This window comes from Zophobas morio, unplaced genomic scaffold, assembly GCF_036711695.1.
Source record: "Zophobas morio isolate AGI-343-1 ecotype UQ-CSIRO unplaced genomic scaffold, CSIRO_AGI_Zmor_V1 ptg000021l, whole genome shotgun sequence".
Taxonomy (NCBI): Eukaryota; Metazoa; Arthropoda; class Insecta; order Coleoptera; family Tenebrionidae; genus Zophobas; species Zophobas morio.
Genome location: NW_026972126.1, coordinates 14955863 through 14974784, shown reverse-complemented (window position 1 = coordinate 14974784; position 18922 = coordinate 14955863). Strand labels below are relative to the sequence as shown.

The following is an 18922-nucleotide window of genomic DNA, read 5'->3' as shown; positions in this document are numbered from 1 at the left end:
TTTTACTTAAAAAAAAACTCCAAGAATCTCAGGGGCACCTAGTATAATGTTTTCGAAAAAGCTTGATTGGTCTCAGGGCCACCAGCTGCTTTATTTTTGCAGAAGTTTGATAAATCTCGGAAGCAACGGTGTTTGATTTTTGAAAATGTTTTAAATGTCAGGGGAAGCCAGGGTTTTAGTGTTTTATTTTTGAAGAAGTTTTAAGAATCTCAGGGGCCTCAGGTGTTTTTTTTTTAAGTTCTAAGAATCTCAGAGGCTTCAGGTATTTTATTTTTAAAGAAGTTTCATAAATCTCAGGGGCAAAAGGTGTTTCTGTTTTTAAGTTTTAAGAATCTCAGGGACACCAGGTGTTTTGTTTACAAAAAAGTTTTAAGAATCTCAGGAGCACCAGGTGTTTTATTTTTGAAGAACTTTGATGAGTCCCAGGGGCACTAGGTGTTTTATTTTTGAGAATGTTTTAAGAATATCAGGGGACCTCAGTGTTTTGTTTTTGAAAAAAATTGATAAATATCGGGGGCAGCAGTGTTTTTATTTTTGAAAATGTTTTAAGTATCTCTCGGAATCTGTGTTTTATTTTTGAAGAAGTTTGATGAATCACCTGTCTAGATATTTATTTCGTTTTATGTACAAACTGTTTGTTTTATTTTCTTGTAAATCTAAGGTTAAGAGGAATAGCCTATGGCTAGACTTCGCGTATTATTATTATTTAATAAAGTCATATTATTATTATAATCTCAGGGTCATTAGGTGTTTTATTTTTGAAAAACTTTCAAAAATGTCTGCGGAACCCGGTATTCTGTTTTTGAAGAAATTTTAAGAATCTCAGGCGCATCAGGTGTTTTATTTCTGAAGAAGTTTTAAGAATATCAGGAGCACTCGTTATAGTGTTTGTGAAGAAGTTTCATGAATCTCGGGAGCATCAGGTGTTTTATTTTTGATAAATCTCAGGGGCACTAGGTGTTTTATTTTTGAAAAAGTTTTAAGAATCTCATGGGCACTAGGTGTTTTCATTTTAAAAAAGTTTTAAGAATCTCAGGGGAACCCGGTGTTTTGTTTTTGAAGAAGTTTTAAGAATCTCAGGGCACCAGGTGTTTTATTTTTGAAAAGGTTCTAAGAATCTCAGAGGCACCAGGTGTTTTATCTTTGAAGAAGTTCCAAGAATCTCAGAGGAACCCGGTGTTTTGTTTTTGAAGAAGTTTGATGGGTCCTAGGGGACCGAGGTGTTTTATTTTTGATAATGTTTTAAGCATTTCAGGGAAACCCGGTGTTTTGTTTATGTAGAAGTTTTGAGAATCTCAGTGGCCTCAGTTGTTTTTTTTTAAGTTCTAGGAATCTTAGGAGAACCCGGTGTTTGTTTTTGAAGAGGTATTAAGAATATCAGGGGCACTCGGCATAATGTTTCTGAAGAAGTTTTAAAAATATCAGGGGCACTCGGTATAGTGTTTCTAAAGAAATTTCATGAATCTCAGGAGCATCAGGTGTTTTATTTTTTGATAAATCTCAGGGGCCCTAGATGTTTTATTTTTGAAGAAGTTTGATGAGTGCCAGAGGCATCAGGTGTTTTATTTTTTAATAAATCTCAGGGCCACCAGGTATTTTATTTTTGCAGAAATTTGATGAGTCCTTGGAGCAAGAGATATTTTATTTTTAAAAAATTTCCAAGAATCTCAGGGGCACCTAGTGTTTTGTTTTTGAAGAAGTTTAATAAATCTCGAGGGCACAAGTGTTTTATTTTTGAAAATGTTTTAAGTATCTCAGGGGTTCCAGGTGTCTTGTTTTTGAAGAAGTTTCAAGAATCTCAGGAGGACTCAGTGTTCTATTTTTGAAAAAGTTCTAAGAATTCCAGGGACACCCGGTGTGTTGTTTTTGAAGAAATTTTCAGAATCTCAGAGACACCCGGTATAATGTTTTTGTAGAAGTTTGATGGATCTCAAATCCACCAAGTGTTTTATTTTTGGAGAAGTTTGATAAATCTCAGGAGCACCCGGTGTGTTGTGTTTGAAAAAGTTCTAAGAATCTCAAGGGCATCAGCCGTTTTATTTTTTTAACAAGTATGATGAATCTCGAGGGCACTAGGTGTTTTATTTTTGAGAAAGTTTTAAGAATCTAGGAAAACCCTGTGTTTCATTTTTGAAGAAGTTTTAAGAATCTCAGGAGGACCCAGTGTTTATTTTTGAAAAACTTTCAAGAATCTCTGAGGAACCCGGTATTCTGTTTTTGAAGAAATTTTAAGAATCTCAGGCGCGCCAGGTGTTTTATTTCTGAAGAAGTTTTAAGAATATCAGGGGCACTCTGTATAGTGTTTCTGAAGAAGTTTCATGAATCTCGGGAGCATCAGGTGTTTTATTTTTTGATAAATCTCAGGAGCACTAGATGTTTTATTTTTGAAGAAGTTTGATGAGTTCCAAGGGCATCAGGTGTTCCATTTTTTGATAAATGTCATGGACACTAGGTGTTTTCATTTTAAAAAAGTTTTAAGAATCCCAGGTGAACCCAGTGTTTTGTTTTTGAAGAAGTTTTAAGAATCTCAGGGGCACCAGGTGTTTAATTTTTGAGAAAGTTCTAAGAATCTCAGAGACACCAGGTGTTTTTTTTTTGAAGACGTTTTCAGAATCTCAGAGGCACCAGGAATAATGTTTTTGTAGAAATTTTATGGATCTCAAATCCACCAAGTGTTTTATTTTTGTAAAAAGTTTGATAAATCTCAGGAGCACCCGATGTTTTGTGTTTGAAAAAGTTCTAAGAATCTCACGGGCACCAGCTGTTTTATTTTTGAACAAGTATGATGAATCTCGAGAACACTAGTAGGTGTTTTATTTTTAAAGAAGTTTTAAGAATCTTAGAGGCACCAGGTGTTTTATTTTTTGAAAAAGCTTTAAGAATCTCAGGCGCAACCGGTGTTGTATTTTTGAAAAATTTTAAGAATCTTAGGGGTTCCTAATTTTTTATTTTTAAAGAGTGTAAAATATCTGTGGCACACCCGGTGTTTTCTTTTTGAAATACATTTAAGAATCTCAGGGGCAAGGGATTTTGTTTTTGAAGTAATTTTAATAATATCAGAAACATCCGGTGTTTTATTACTTCCCGAGCGTAAGCAAAGGAAGTATTGTAATAGAGTCCGTCGGCCGACTCTCTACTTTTACGTTTTCTCGATCTTTCATGACCCCTAGAAGACGAAGAAATAGGTCTCCCATTTCCGTCTGTCTGTCCGTCTGTCCGTCTGTCCGTCTGTCCGTCTGTCCGTCCGTCTGTCCGTCCGTCTGTCCGTCTGTCCGTCCGTCTGTCCGTCTGTCCGTCTGCCGTCCCGGATTTTTATTAGACAGATAATCTCCGAAAGTACTCGACCGATTGTTGTGAAATTTTGTACTTATATTAAGAATATCATGTAGATGGTAAAACGCTAACCAAAATTTGTCTAATCATCCCCACCACTAATGCGATGACGTCACTTCAAAATTGTACATAGTAAATGGGTTTTCAATTGTATAAAATAACATAGTCCTACACATGTAGTTTACAACTCCGAATCGACTTTTCACCCGAAACGTCCAGATTTTTGGAAAAAACATCAAAATTATAAAACAACATTTTGAAATTTCATTTTTAATCTGCTAACCAGAATGCTTTGAAATGTTGCAGATGTTTTAAGGCTATAAAGAGCATCATAAATCTTTAGTCAAAAATTATTTGCTTATCCCCTCCAAAAACTTGATGACGTCAGCTCAAAAGTTTGTGGAATAAATCATATCTAAAATGTACAAAATATGATGAGTCTGTACTTGTGATCTATCACTCCATTCATATTTTTTGGATTTGCATATACAGGGTGACTCAAAAAAATTAATGAATGCGTAAATTTATTTTACTGATTTACTCAGGAACTACTAAACGGAATGCTCTGACATCTTGCAGATGTTTTAAGGTTATAAAGGGCATAATAAATGTTTAGTCAAAATATATTTGCTTATCCCCTCCAAAAACTTGATGACGTCAGCTCGAAAATTTGCCGAATAAATCATATCTAAAATGTACAAAATATGATCAGTCTGTACTTGTGATCTATCACTCCATTCATATTTTTTGGATTTGCATATACAGGGTGATTCAAGAAAATAAATGAAAGCGTAAATTTATTTTATTGATTTACTCAGGAACTACAAAACCGAATGCTTCGAAATCTTGAAGACATTTTAAAATTATCATAAGCATGGTAAATTTTTGATCAAAACGTATTTGGTCGTCCCCCCTAAAAAATTTATGATGTCACCACAAAATTTTGCTGAAAAAATCCTATCTAAAATGTACAAAATATGGTGAGTCTCTTCTTGTGATTTATCATTCCATTCAAATTTTTTCGATTTGCATATACAGGGTGACTCAAAAAAATTAATGAATGCGTAAATTTATTTTATTGATTTAATCAGGAACTACAAAACCGAATGCTTTGAAATCTTGCAGATGTTTTAAGGTTATAAAGAGCATAATAAATTTTTAGTCAAAATATATTTGGTTATCTTCTACAAAAAACTGATGAGGTCAGCTCAAAAGTTTTCCGAATAAATCGTATCTACAATGTACAAAATATGATGAGTCTGTACTTGTGATTTATCATTCCATTCATATTTTTGGATTTGCATATGCAGGGTGACTCAAAAAAATTAATGAAGGCGTGAATTTATTTTATCGATTTAATCAGGAATTACAAAACCGAATGCTTTGAAATCTTGGGAATATTTTAAAGTTATTACAAGCATGGTAAACTTTTGTTCAAAATGTATTTGTTCATCCCTCCTAAAAAAATTGATGACGTCACCCTTAAATTTTGCTGAATAAATCCTATCTAAAATGCAAAAAATATGATGAGTTTGTACTTGTGATTTATCATTCCATTCATATTTTTTAGATTTTCTTAAGAGGTGGTTCAAAAAAATTAATGAAGTCAATTTATTTTATTGATTAAATTAAAGGCAACACTTATTATTATTAGTATTACACCCCAACCAACCCAATTTGGTAGACACAAAATTTGTTAAAGGAAAAACTCGGTTGAAACATAAGGGTAGCACACTTATTTACATCGACTTTAACATTACAGACCTGCATTTGTTTTATGCGTTCACTTGATTCCGCGAATGTGAAATAGACATGTTTATAATCAACCAATTGTGAATTTCACCGTCAAGAATTAAAATAAAACCCAATGTTTTATATAATAAGCGGAAGTCGAAGCAATAAAACCGACGGTCGTTTTGTTTACAGTTTCTCTGTTTGGCTCTCGCGTATGCTGTTACGCCTGTCATCTTAAATTCAGAATGTTTATACATACACGATTTTCAGTTGCCTCTGATACGTAGGTATACGTGAGTAAATTGTTTCCTTATTTTATTGATTATTAAAAATCAATATTCAAACGACCCAATTCATTTTCCCGAAAATTTGAGAATATAATAATTTTATTCTTAGTATTACACTACATCTATCCCAACTGATATACGTGTCCTTGCAAAAATGTTGATGACGTCATCGCAATTTTTTTTTAAATTCCCACTACAAAAATGTAATGAGAAAAAAAACACAATAGGCATGCAGTCGTCAAGTTTCTGACAGCGAGGGAAGTCCTGTCTAAACTCTTTAGACCAATTTTTTTTGAAGAAATTGAAAAAAGTGAGGAGCACATTTTTTTTAATTTTTAAAGAAATATGAAGAATGCCTGGGATATCCGGTGTTATTTTTGAAAAAGTTTAAAGAATCTCAGAGACCACCAATGTTTTATTTTTGAAATAGTTTTAAGTATCTCTGGGGCACTTGCTTTTTATTTTTGAAGAAGTTTTAAGAATCTCAGAGGCACCCGATGTTTTACTTTTGAAGCAATTTGAAAAATTTGGGGGCACCTGGTGTCTTATTTTTAAGGAATATAAAGAATAGCAACCGTCCCCGATGTTTTATTTTGTAAAGGAACTTAAAAAATCTCAGGGGGCCTCAATGTTTTATTTTTGAAAGAGTTTTAAGTATTTTTGGAACACCTGTGTTTTATTTTTGAAAACTTTTTAAGAATCTCTGGGGCACATGGTGGTTTATTTTTGAAGAAATTTGAAAAATTTTTCCCATTTGAGAATGTTTCGATTAACATTATTTCAGCAAGGACACGTATGTCAATTCTAAGACGTGCATTGTAATACCAATAATTAAACACTGGAGCGTACCATTTTTGAGATATGAACAAAAAAAGTGTGAACCATTTTTTATTTAACCAATAAATTTAGGTAATAAGAGTCACAGATGAAGTCAATGCGGATTCGTTCATCACAAATGCAGAAATATATTACTGTATAACATTTAGATCATTTTAATGCAGAATGTTTGAGATCTTCAAGAAAATTTTGCTTTCTTAAACCCATATAAGTATTTCACGGATAAATAAAGAATAACCATTTATCCGATGGGAATTAGATCAAAGAAATCGCTTTTTACTTCGTAATTTATTTAGTCCTCACTTACTAAGCTTGTTAATTTTTTTTACTGATTTTGAAAAGTAAATATGTTATGAAACGCAGTGTGTATATTATTTTTTCAATCTCCTCGGGATAGATCAAAAACTCTATTATTTACACAAAACCAGTAGAAGGCGTATTTACTCATTATTTTATAATGTTAGCTGTCTAAAGTTTGCTGGCAGAGAAACCCACAATGAATACGGAACAAAAAAAAAATCCCGGAAAAAGAATAGCGAAAAATCTGAAGTTTAGATACTGAAGTTTACACCGATCATTTTTTAGAAGGACATCAGCTACTCTACTTGCTTATGTTTCTATATAATATTGAACACATAAATGGTAAATCTGACTAGCTTTTCCAACAGGTTGTTTCTAGTTTAATAACTACTCAGGTTGGAACGTGGAATACGGAAACAATACGTTTTTCCAGTAAAGTAGACCTAAAAATACTTAAACAAAAAATTATTCGTATGCATCGCCGGATTATTAAACTGCTACAGTAAAAACCCCGGCAATTTTATCCACCGTGAGTATTTTACCCGGAAAATAATGTTTCCGCAGCGCTTAACCCCTTGAATAAATAGCACGCTCCGTAGATTCAATAATTATTCCAAACACAAAAACTAAACCTCGTAAGACATAAACCCTCGGTAATTTTCCGCCGAAATTCCCGAAACTATCATCAAAGATAAATCATCCCCGTTTCCCGTCCACAACTACTTTATGACATCGATGCAGATGTGATCGGAAATTCAAATACTTGTAAAATAGGCGAACTAAGCCATGTAACATCATGAAACGACGTTATCTAGTATTCTTCGTGCTTTTACACGTGATCAAATAGGTTTGCCGCAGAGTTTCGAGTTTCGTCTTCGTTAAAACTAATAATGAAGCCCATGTAAGAATAAGTCTGGATGGAGTTTCAGCGAGATCTGGTCACGTGCTGGGCTATAATTAAGTCACTTTTGTTCCGTGTGTTCGGGCACATGTTGCATCAATTAGGTGCTTCTGTTCCCTAATGATTTTACCTGTTGATTGAAACTCGGCGTTCAGTTATGAGAAATAGAAGACCAGGAAGCAGGATTGGTTCATTACTGGCTGGGGGCGGGAGCTTTGTTCGCATTCATGGAACTTTTTGAATAATACAGCAAAGAAAGATTGCCCAGGCAATTATTAATCATCCTATAAATGTTTTAAAATTAGAGTTTTCTCAAAAATATATTTATGGAGTCAATGTTAAGAAGAATGCTGAAGTTTTTGTATAGTATAAATACAGAACTGGCATAAATGTCATGAGGGTTGAAACTTCAGGATACTAAATTATATAGGTAGAGAGAGTTTCATCTATAAATAAGTTTCTATTTTTGGTGAAAACGCCGGCATGTACTTAGTTACCGAATTTTTCCAATATCACGAATTAAACTTGATAACTTCAGGATCTTTAAGGACATTTCTTTGTTTCGAAGTTGCGGTTCAAGTAAAAAATTTGTTCAAGCAGAAGCGAAATTTCAGGCTTTTTTAACGCAAAGGAACTAAATTATGTCATAATACTTTGAAATCAGGCAACGTCCAGGACATTAATTATCGGAATAAAAAAGTAGCTAAACGACAGCAAAGAACAATTTTACAGGTAATTAAATTTTTAATTCAATTACTTCTTTATAAACGCAAAAAAATTGTATTTTGACCGCCTTTCGCCGTTTCGAATAAGGTAGAACAACGTGGAAACAGTAGAAACAAAAAAGTGTCGGAGTAGGAAACAACGTCGTATTATTATAGAGCTAAAAAAAAAAAAAGAAATGCCAGTAAATGTACAGTTACGCGAGAGACAAAGTTGTTAAAAATAAACTTAAAGCTGAACCGGTAATGACTTTGTTTCTTTATTTCCCAAGTGTTAGGTAAGAGAAGTGAGTTGTAATGGGGCCATTTTGCGAATATCTCATTTGATGTTTTCTTGTTTTTCCGCTTCGGTCTGTATACGGACGATTTTTAGATAGATAAAGCCAAAAACTACCGAATCGATTGCTTTGAAATTTTGCACGTGTTTTAGAATTATCGTGACGGTGATAAAATGCTAGTCAGTGTTTGTTTATCTGGATAAATTTCATTCTAAATGTGCACTGCACTACAATATGCGTTTTTGCTTGTGGTTCATTAATCTGCTTCTATTTTTAACTTTGTGTATACAAGCTGTAGCAATAAAAACAAGGTGGGCTATCGAACTCAAAATTTATTAAAAGACTGCATAACCTGCAGCCAACGCCAAAGCTGCAGTCAACTTCAATGAAGATATTACAAACATTATCGAAAATTTATTTGTTCATCACCTGTAGGAAGTTGATGACGTTATTTCGCGAAATTAGTGCGCACATGTTAAGTTCATATTCTATTTATTTTTTGAGTTGCATTTTTTGAAGCTTAACTACATGGCATGATAAGATGGCGAATTTATTTACTTTTATATATAAATCCAAGTCAAAGATAGGGATTGATCCTCTTGTGAACGTCAGGGGTGGAATTAGGTCTCTCGGTGCAATCTTCTCGTTACGGGTTCAGTCGAAATGCGACTCTCTGCGCAATTCGCTCTTCGTCTAAGGAATTGAGATTTCTAAGACACTTTTTATGTAACTTCTTAGATAGACTGTAAAAGACTTAGATAGACATCGATATTATCATATACTTACTAAATGTTGAAAAGTCAAAAAACATTGAATGAAGGATTCGTCTTGACCTTTTTATTTTAGGGTCGAGTCAGGTCAGGTCAGGTTACAATAGGGGTCATGAGTGGTGAATTGGATACACATTCCAAAATTAACAAAAAAGAAGGAAAAATAATAGGTGTTTTTTAAACCTAGAAATTTCTATAAAATAATGTATTTACATCGAACTTTCTTCGCCTCTGAAGCGCAGTAGCAAGTGAATAGCTTTGCGTCGAGCGGTGAAGGCGAAAATTTAGTTCAAAATCCAAATTCTAATAATAAATCGTTTTTAAATACAAAAAACTAAAACACACAGTTTCGCAGAAAATATAGTAAAAAGAAAGAACATATTAATAAAATGTGTACATATGTATAGATAAGCGTAAAAAAACAAACTTTTCAATATAAACTGAAACAAAAAAAAAAAAACTGGTCTAAGTTTATTTAGATAGACAGTCCAACAAATTTCCTTTTTTTATGCTTAACTCAACTGTTTATATTTATACTTCGAAAAAATTCGAATGTTGGTACGTTTAGATTACAAGCATCGGCAGTTAAAAGAAAATGAAATTTGACTGATTCTGTCTCTTCAACGTAGAGAAGAGGAATAATTAATTAATCAACCACACTCAGTTTCCTTCCTAAAAACACTCGTAAATTTGAAGAAAAAATTGTAAGATGACACATTAATTTTAACAAAATTAAACTGTAAAACGTAGTTATATAATTTGTTTTCTTTCTCAAAAATGTAGATGTCTGGGATAAAAACTCAACACGGATTCATAAAATCACACATGCAGAAGTATGGAGTTCTATAAAATTTAAAGAACATTTACTCGACAAAATTGTAAACTGACGTCACTTTTTGGGGGCAACGTTAAATCGTTTGCAGGATTTCAGAGTGGTTATACATTTTTGATTTTTTTTCCAAAAATCTGGATTCCTAGGCTAAAAACTCGAGACGGATTCATAAACAAAACGTACAGGAGTAAATTATTTTGTGAAATTTGTTTTATGAATACTTCAGGGATTATTGATTTTTTTTTAATATATAGTTTCCTTTCAACAACAGGATAGTTGTACATGTTTTCAGTTTCTTGCTGGGAAAAGACGACTTCGTATATTAAGAAAAACTGGACAAAATATAAGCCCCGCCCGCCCACCCCTTCTTAATTGTGATGAATATTTTATTGCAAAATCCTCATTTCATGAAAAACTGCAAGAGATATTTGTAATAAAAAACATAAAGTGAATAATTTTGGACTGTACTCCTAATGTAAGTCCCCCAGAATAATAAATCTAAAAACTGAAAACTCGTGAAATTTCAAATCAGAAAACTGCAAAATCTAAAAATTTGAACATCCAAAATGTGGAAAATCGAAAAACTGGAGAATTTAAAAATGAAAACTTTATCGTAAAAGTAAAGAAAAAAAACGAAAAATTGAAATATTGCCAAACTGCAAAGCTGATGAAATAAAAAATTGAAAAAAAGTGAATTTGAAAAAACAAACAATTTTAAATCGGAACATTGAAAAATTGTAAAAATAAAGAAAATACAAAATTGGAACGAAAAATTGCAAATAGAAAAATTAAAAATTGAAAACTCGAATAACTCAAATCGAAAAATTACAAAATCCAGAAATTGAATGGAAACGTTGCAAAATTGAATAATTTAAATTTGAAAACTAGAAAAAATGAAGGAACGAAAAATGAAAAATTGAAGACAAAATTCAAGGAAAATAAGGTGCGGGAGCGTTATTTACGCTATTGGTTTTTACTTTATAGAGGTTATCAGAAAACAAAAATCGCAAAAAAATGATAATTTTTAGAGAAGTGGGATTTGTTTGGCTGCATTTCAGGGGCGAGGGAAGTTCCGTTGAAATAATCTTCGACTAATTTTTTTAATTTTTCATTTCTCAATTTTCTGATATTTCAATGATACTATTTCTCAATTTTCGTCTTCTTCAATTTTACGATTTCCAAATATTTCAATTTTTCAAAATTTGAAGTTGAACCTAAATTTTCAGTTTTCCGATTTTTTAAGTAACTTTTTCTTATTTTCCCATTTCTCGACATCCCAAAGTTTCGATTTTTCACTTCTTCAGTTTCTCGATTTTTCAGGTTTTTGATTTTTCAATTTTTCTATTTTTCAAGCTTACGATTTTTCGACGTTGCTTTTTTAGTTTTTCGATTTCTCAATTTTCCAATTTTTTAATTTCTCAAGGTTTTGGATATTTCTTTCAGTTTTGGGATTTTTCAGTATTTCGACTTTTCCACTTTTCGATTTCTGGACTCATGGATTTTTTGAATTCTCGTTTTTTTACTTATTGGATTTTCAATTTTTCGTGTTTTAAACTGAGATTTTTCAGTTTTTCGACTGTTTTACACTTCGATTTCTCAATTTTCGATATTTTAACTTTTCAATTTTTTAAATTTTAGGTTTTTCGATTTCTCGAGTTTTCAGGTCTTCTATACTTCAATTTTTCAATTTTCGGAATTTTTAAATTCTCAATTTTCCACTGTTTTGTTGTCTTAGATTTTTCGATTTCTTGATTTTTCAGTTCAATATTTCTATTTTTCAATTTTTTAATTTTGACATCTCGGTTTTACGTTTTTTACAATTTTTCGACTTTTCAGTTTTAGATTTAACCGTCCAAAAAGTGGAAAATCCAAAAACTGGAACACCTAAAAATGAAAACTTTATCGTAACTTTAAAGAAAAAAAAAACGAAAAATTGAAATATTGCAAATTGAAGAACTGATGAAATGAAAAATTGAAAAAAAGTGAAATTGAAAAAACAAGCAATTATAAAATTGGAACATTGAAAAATTATAAAAATCAAGAAAGTAAAAATCGAAAGAAAAAGTTGCAAATAGAAAAATTCAAACTTGAAAACTCGAGAAACTGAAACCGAAAACTACAAAATCTAGAAATTGAATGGAAAAGTTGAAAATTTGAAAAATTTAAACATGAAGATTAGAAAAAATGAAGGAACGAAAAATGAAATATTGAAAAAAAATTCAAGGCACATAAGGTGCCACTGGTTTTTACTTTATAGAGGATATCAGAAAACAAAAATCGCAAAAAAATGATAATTTTTTCAGAGAAGTGGGATTTATTTGGCTGCACTTCAGGGGCGAGGGAAGTTCCGTTAAATAACCTTCGACTACTTTTTTTAATTTTCTATTTCTCAATTTTCCGATGTTTCAATAATATGATTCTTCAATCTTTATCTTCTTCAATTTTATGATTTCCCAATACATATTTTGATTTTTCAATTTTTCAAATTTTGAAATTTCTAAACTCTGATTTTTGAAGTAATCTTTTTTTTTATTTTTCCATTTCTCGACATCCCAAAGCTTCGATTTTTCACTTCTTCAAATTTTCGTTTTTTTAAGCTTACGATTTTTCGACTTTGCTTTTTTAGTTTTTCGATTTCTCAGTTTTCCAACTTTTTAATTTCTCAAGCTTTTGGATATCGCTTTCAGTTTTGGGATTTTTTAATATGTCGATTTTTGGACTCTTATATTTTTTGATTTTTCGATTTTTTACATTTTGAGTTTTCAATTTTTCGTTTTTTAAACTTCAGATTTTTCAATTTTTCGACTGTTTTATACTTCGATTTTCAAATTTTCAGCTTTCGATATTTTAACCTTTCAATTTTTAAAATTTTATTTTTTTCGATTTCTCGAGTTTTCAGGTCTTCTATATTTCAATTTTTCAATTTTCGGATTTTTTAAATTCTCAATTTTCCAATTTTTTGTTTTATTTTTCGATTTTCCAATTTTTCGATGTTCTATTTTTTTTTATTTTTTCATGTTTGGTTTTCTCTATTTTACAGTTTTTCAATATTTGAATTTCCCAAGACGAGACGCAAAAACATGTTTTTATTTCTTGTTGTTGCTAAGATAAAACTGATTTTGGCAAATGATATACCTTCTAAGAAAAGAGAGGGTGGGTGGGCGGGCCTAGTTCTTTCTAAGAAAAAACTGATTTTGGCAAGTGATGTATCATCTATGAAAAGAGAGGGTGGGTGGGCGGGCCTAGTTCTTTCTAAGGTGAAACTGATTTTGGCAAATGATGTATCTTCTAAGAAAAGAGAGGGTGGGTGGGCGGGGCTAGTACTTGTAAGTAAGACTGGTTGTGGCAAATGACATACCCTCTAAGAAAAGGGTGGGTGGGTGGGCGGGGCTAGTACCTGATAAGACTGATTTTGTCTGATAAGATACGTTCATTTACCAAAATCAGGCTTATCTTAGCAGGTACTAACCCCGCCCACACTCTTTTCTTTGAACGTACCTCATTAGACAAAATCAGTCTTATCATAGCAGCTACTAGCCCCACCCACCCTTTCTTTTTTTAGAAGGTATATCAGTTGCTAAAATCACTCTTATCTTGCAAGACACTAGCCCCGCCCACCCACCCTCTCTTTTCTTAGAGGGTATCTCATTTGCCAAAATCACTCTTATCATAGCAGGCACTAGCCCCGCCCTCCCGCCCTCACTTTTCTTAGAGAGTATGTGATTTGCGAAAATCAATCTTATTTTAGCAGGTACTAGCCCCACCCACTCGCCCCCTATTTTCTTGGAGAAATCTCACTTACCAACATTAGTCTTATGTTAGCAAGTACTAGCTCAAATCTCTTTCAAATTCATAAAAAATAAAACACTAAACGTTCAAAAGTTTTTTTTCAACTTCATCCAGCAACAAAACACCAGATTCCTTAAATTTATCCGGAAATAAAACACCAGCAGATTTTAAATGAAAACCAAAACGTGAGTATCGTATTGTTCAAAGAATACTATGTACATTAAGAAAAAAAGGCAAAATATAAACCCCGCCCACCCACCCCGTCTCAATTGTGATGACATTTTTTTATTCGTCATTAGCCAGGGGAGCGGAGCTTAACTGCAAACTCCTTAGTTCTCTAGGAAAAATTAAAAACATGTTTTTAGTATCGTTTTGTTCAAAGAATACTATGTATATTAAGAAAAAAATAAATCCAAAGATTAAGCCCCACCCATACCTGTCCTGATCTAAATAGTAATCAAGTTTTCATTCGTTGGCAGACCGAGGGGACGAGCCTAATTGCAAAATCCGTATTTCCTTACAAAAATTTACCATTTCAAACGTATTTTAAGTTTCTAAGGATAAAAATATCAAACAATGGAGATGGGGTGGGTGGGCAGGGTTTTATATTTTGCTTTTTTTTTCTTAATATATATATAGTTTTCTTTGAACAACACGATACGCAAAAACATGTTTTTAATTTCTTTTAAAGAAGTATTTTGCAGTTAAGCTCCGCCCCCATTTGTCCACAGCGAATAAAAAAAATCATCACAATTGAGACAGGGCGGGCATAGTTCCTTGCAAAAATGTACCATTTTAACCATTTTTAAATTTCTTGTTGTGAAAAGATGGCTATGTATATTAAAAAAAAAAGACTAAATATAAGCTCCGCCCACCCACCCTAACTCAATTCGGATGCTTTTTTTTATTCGTCGTAAGCCGAGGGGCGGAGCTGAATTGCAAATTTCTTATTTCTCTACAAGAAATAAAAAACATGTTTTTGAGTATCGTGTTTGCTCAAAGAATACTATATATACGAAGAAAAAAACAAGCCAAAAGTGAAAGTCCACCCATATCCATCCCAAGTCAACGGTAACGTCAACGGATGATAAAACGCATACCTTCGCTGCGTATTTATCTTACGTCAACGGCGAACAGCAACGTCAGCGAAAAGTTTATAAATCGACCTTAAATGTGTAAAAAATGAGAAACTAAAAACTTCGAACTGGATTTAGAGAAACAGAGATCTGACGGAGCTTTGACATCGCATCGGCAGTCCAAGGAAAGCAAAGCGGAAGCAACCGATCGAAGGAATAAAGAGAACAAATATTGGACAGAGATATATCTGGTGATCTAAAATCTGACAAAATAGTAAATATTTGTTTACGTTAAATTGATTTATACCGCGGATTATTTAGATAAGATTAGAAAAATGGGTTTCTAACTGGGTTATACACGATATATGAACAGCGAAGCCACACGAAAAAATTCGATAAATTTTAATATAAATACAATATTGGGTAATTAAATGTATTTATTGTGTTCAACGTTAATTAAAAACGATTGTAAAGGCATCAATAAAAAATTACGTCTGTAACCTTGGACAACCATTCGAAAGCTCAAAATTTCCACATACTGCAGTAATAATTTTTTTAATCAATTTTTCTTTAATTTTTTTTTTATATTGATTACCAGTTACACGTCAAACAAGCCCACAAACTTTAATTAAAAATACCATTCATCACTGGCCCACTTTTCAGTATCAACTTCTTGACACGTGCCAGGAACATCTGCCAACAATAACACTAGTAGCTCCTAATCCAGCAGTAATCATGTACTCCAACTCCTGCACAACAAGCCACCGCACAAATCATCGTCCAAGAGCCCAACACGCATATGTCTTGTGCGTTGTTGGAGCGCATATTCCTGCTGTTGAATCCTGCAGATCCTGCAACAAGCGCGCCAGTTAACGCGCGTCTTCTGAACCAACAAGTCGGGAAGAAGTAGCCCATAACTCCCACAACTCCCGAATTATGCACGAATATTTTTAGGTTTTACTATGTTTACAGTACGTTCGTAAGTAAAAGGCAATAGGTGAATTTGATAAAGTAAATATAGACTTGTCGAAGAAAAAATAACTTTGTTAAAAATAATGTGGCACGGACGTGTTTACAACAACTGACAGCGGCTTTCAGAAAAACTGCTCTCGCGTCACTGATTTTCGGTAAGTTTGTCGTAATTAAGAGAGTTTGTGTCGTTTCCAAACTTCTTAACTTTGAGAAAGACGTGTTTTATTGGTCGTAATTGGTTAATGGAAGCATAAATGCGACGTATGGTGGCGGATAATTCGATTAAAATTCGCGATTGAGTTGTGTAATAGAATGTCAGGGCTAATTTGAATGAGGAACGCGTTTCGGTGGAGCGGCGATTTTTCTAGTTTCAAGGCTTGCGATAAGTTGGAAAAAGTTTTAACACGATTTGAATACACTGAATTCTGAAACTGAATAGGTTTTTTGAGAATGCAATTCTCGTGTCCGTGTACATTTAGATCTGGTATTTATTTTATACACGAAACAGTGGTTCTGTCTATTTTGAACTGCAGACAAAACATAACTACCTGAAATCAAAATAGTACCAGGTTTTTGTCACTGTCGCGATTATTTATTGTGGCTGTAACGATCTGTGTAAATATTGCGAAAGTACGAAATTTTCCACATTGTTGCAAAACACTACCTCAGTAATTCATATGCAGCTTACGTTTATTAATTTTATAAAATTGTTCAAGAGCCTGCTTTTAATATTCTCGTTAAAGAAGTTTTTTCAGACGAGGTGATTTAAACGGGGAGAAATTGCTGCAACTTTAAAATTTTTCATTAAATACAAAAACTAAGTGATTTAAGCTACGTTTAATTCAAAAGTTTTCTTTTTTTTGACACCATAATAATAATAAATATTACTAGTGGAATTGAATGTTACACTCGGAACGAAATCGTAACATTGGATTGGATTTTTCTGTACGACATGCAAAAAGACAATAAATTCATACTGGAGTAGATACATTTGCGAAATTGATGTGCACTGCATTTCCAAATTTAAATAAAATCTGACTTCGTGCAACTGACGTTCCAACATTTACATATTTTTCTCTATTTTGAATAATAAATCGTAGCGAATGCAACATTAATCAATTTAGTCCGATTTCTTTATGTTAGGAACAACAAGGCTATGAATGTAATGTATTATTTATTGCTGAGGAATTTTTATATCATCATTCTTGCTTTTATAACCCCCATAAACAAGCTAATGGCAACCGAATCAACGCTAAAGTGCCGCTTATACAACTGTGTGTGTGTCAAGCCAATACCACGTTGTGAAATAAACACGATTTCCGTGATAACTTTTATAATGGTGGTGGTTAATGAAATCTAAAATGTCCTGAGAGCGATCTATTTGATCTTTTATTAGCGAGGTTCAGCTGAACAAATCTAGACCTGTGTAAGTGTGACTTAAGAATAAACTTGGCACTTCAGCCGTGTCACTCTCTGTGTAAGCATAACAGTAATAATCATAAAATAACGATGCTTTTCATTGTTAACTGTGTGTATTATTTTTTATTAAACATGTATTAATTTATTTCATTTATTTAATCATCACCGTCGCCTACAGACCAGAGCACACTCAGGCCAATATGGTCTATAAGCGATTTATCTGTAAGCCGACTTTCGTTAGAGCTAATCTGATACACATCCACTACGAAGAATCCTCACGTAATCTCCAAATTTTAAAATAATGGGGGTAATTTAATTCCTCAATTTTTCGATTTTTCAGGTTTTTGACTTTTCAATTTTTCTGTTATTTTAAGTTTACGATTTTTCGACTTTGGTGTTTTAGATTTTCGATGTCTCAATTTTCCAATTTTTTGGATATTTCTTTCAGTTTTAGGATTTTTCAATATTTCGATTTTTTGACTTTTCGATTTTTGGACTCCTGGATTTTTTGATTTCTAGTTTTTTGGATTTTCAATTTTTCGTTACACTTTAGATTTTTCAATTTTTAAAATTCTAAGTTTTTCGATTTCTCGAGTTTTCAGTTCTTCTTTATATCAATTTTTCCATTTTCCGAATTTTTATATATATTTTCGATTTTCCAATTTTTCGTCTTTAAAATTTGTCGATATTTCAATTGTTTAAGTTCTCGATTTATCTAATTCAGATGATTCGATCTTTTGATTGTTCAATTTCTCGATTCATAAATTTTTCAATTTTTAACTTTTCTTCTCGGCTTTCAACTCCTCAATTTCTCGATCCTCTGATTTCTGGATTTGATTTTTAAATTTTAGATTTTCAATTTTTTGTTTATTTTATTTTTCATGTTGAGATTTCTCGACTTTTCAATTTTGCGATATCTTAATTGTTCAATGTTTTAAACTTGAGATTTTTCGATTCAATTTTTAAAATTCTAAGTTTTTCAATTTCTAGAATTTTCAGTTCTTTTTTATTTCAATTTTTAACTTTTAACTTTTCTTCTCGGCTTTCAGTTCCTCAATTTCTCGATCCTCTGATTTCTCGTTTTGTCGATTTTTCGGTTTTTCGATTTTTCAGTTTTAGATTTTCGAAATTTTTTGTTTGATTTATTGATGTTGGGATTTCTCCAATTTTCAATTTTACGATATTTTAATTGTTCAATGTTTTAAACTTGAGATTTTCCGGTTTCTCGATTTTTTGATAACGCAGTTCTTCAGTATTTCTCTTTTTCAAATTTTAAAATTTTAACGTTGCTGAATTTTCAATTTTCCGATTTCTCAATTAATCTATTTCTGTTTTCCCACTTCTCGACTTCTCAAAATTTCGATTTTTCGGTTCTTCAATTCTTCAATTTTTCGACTTTGCTTTTTTGGCTTTTCGATTTCTCAATTTTCCAATTTATTAATTTTTCAATTTTTGGATATTTCTTTCAGTTTTGGAATTTTTCAATATTTCGATTAAATTTTCAATTTGTAAAATTCTAGACTTTCAATTTCTCGAATTTTCCATTCTTCTATATTTTAATTTTTTAATTTTCCAAACTTTTAAATTTTCGATTTTTAAATTTTTCATTGGGTCTATGTTTTGATTGTTCAATCTCTCGATTTATCAATTTTTCCATTTCTAACTTTTCGAT

The 18922-nt window shown here is 32.2% G+C and overlaps 1 protein-coding gene across 1 annotated transcript in view; it reads left to right on the top strand.

Annotated features, from left to right (window-relative positions):
* The first annotated feature begins 15748 nt into the window (after positions 1 to 15748).
* The window catches only part of LOC135132182 (neuropeptide CCHamide-2 receptor-like), a 225983-nt gene continuing 222809 nt past the window's right edge, over positions 15749 to 18922 (top strand). The window contains exon 1 of the mRNA XM_064060171.1: positions 15749 to 15986. The gene's annotated coding sequence lies outside the window, so the exon portion shown is untranslated. The remainder of the gene's footprint in view (positions 15987 to 18922) is intronic.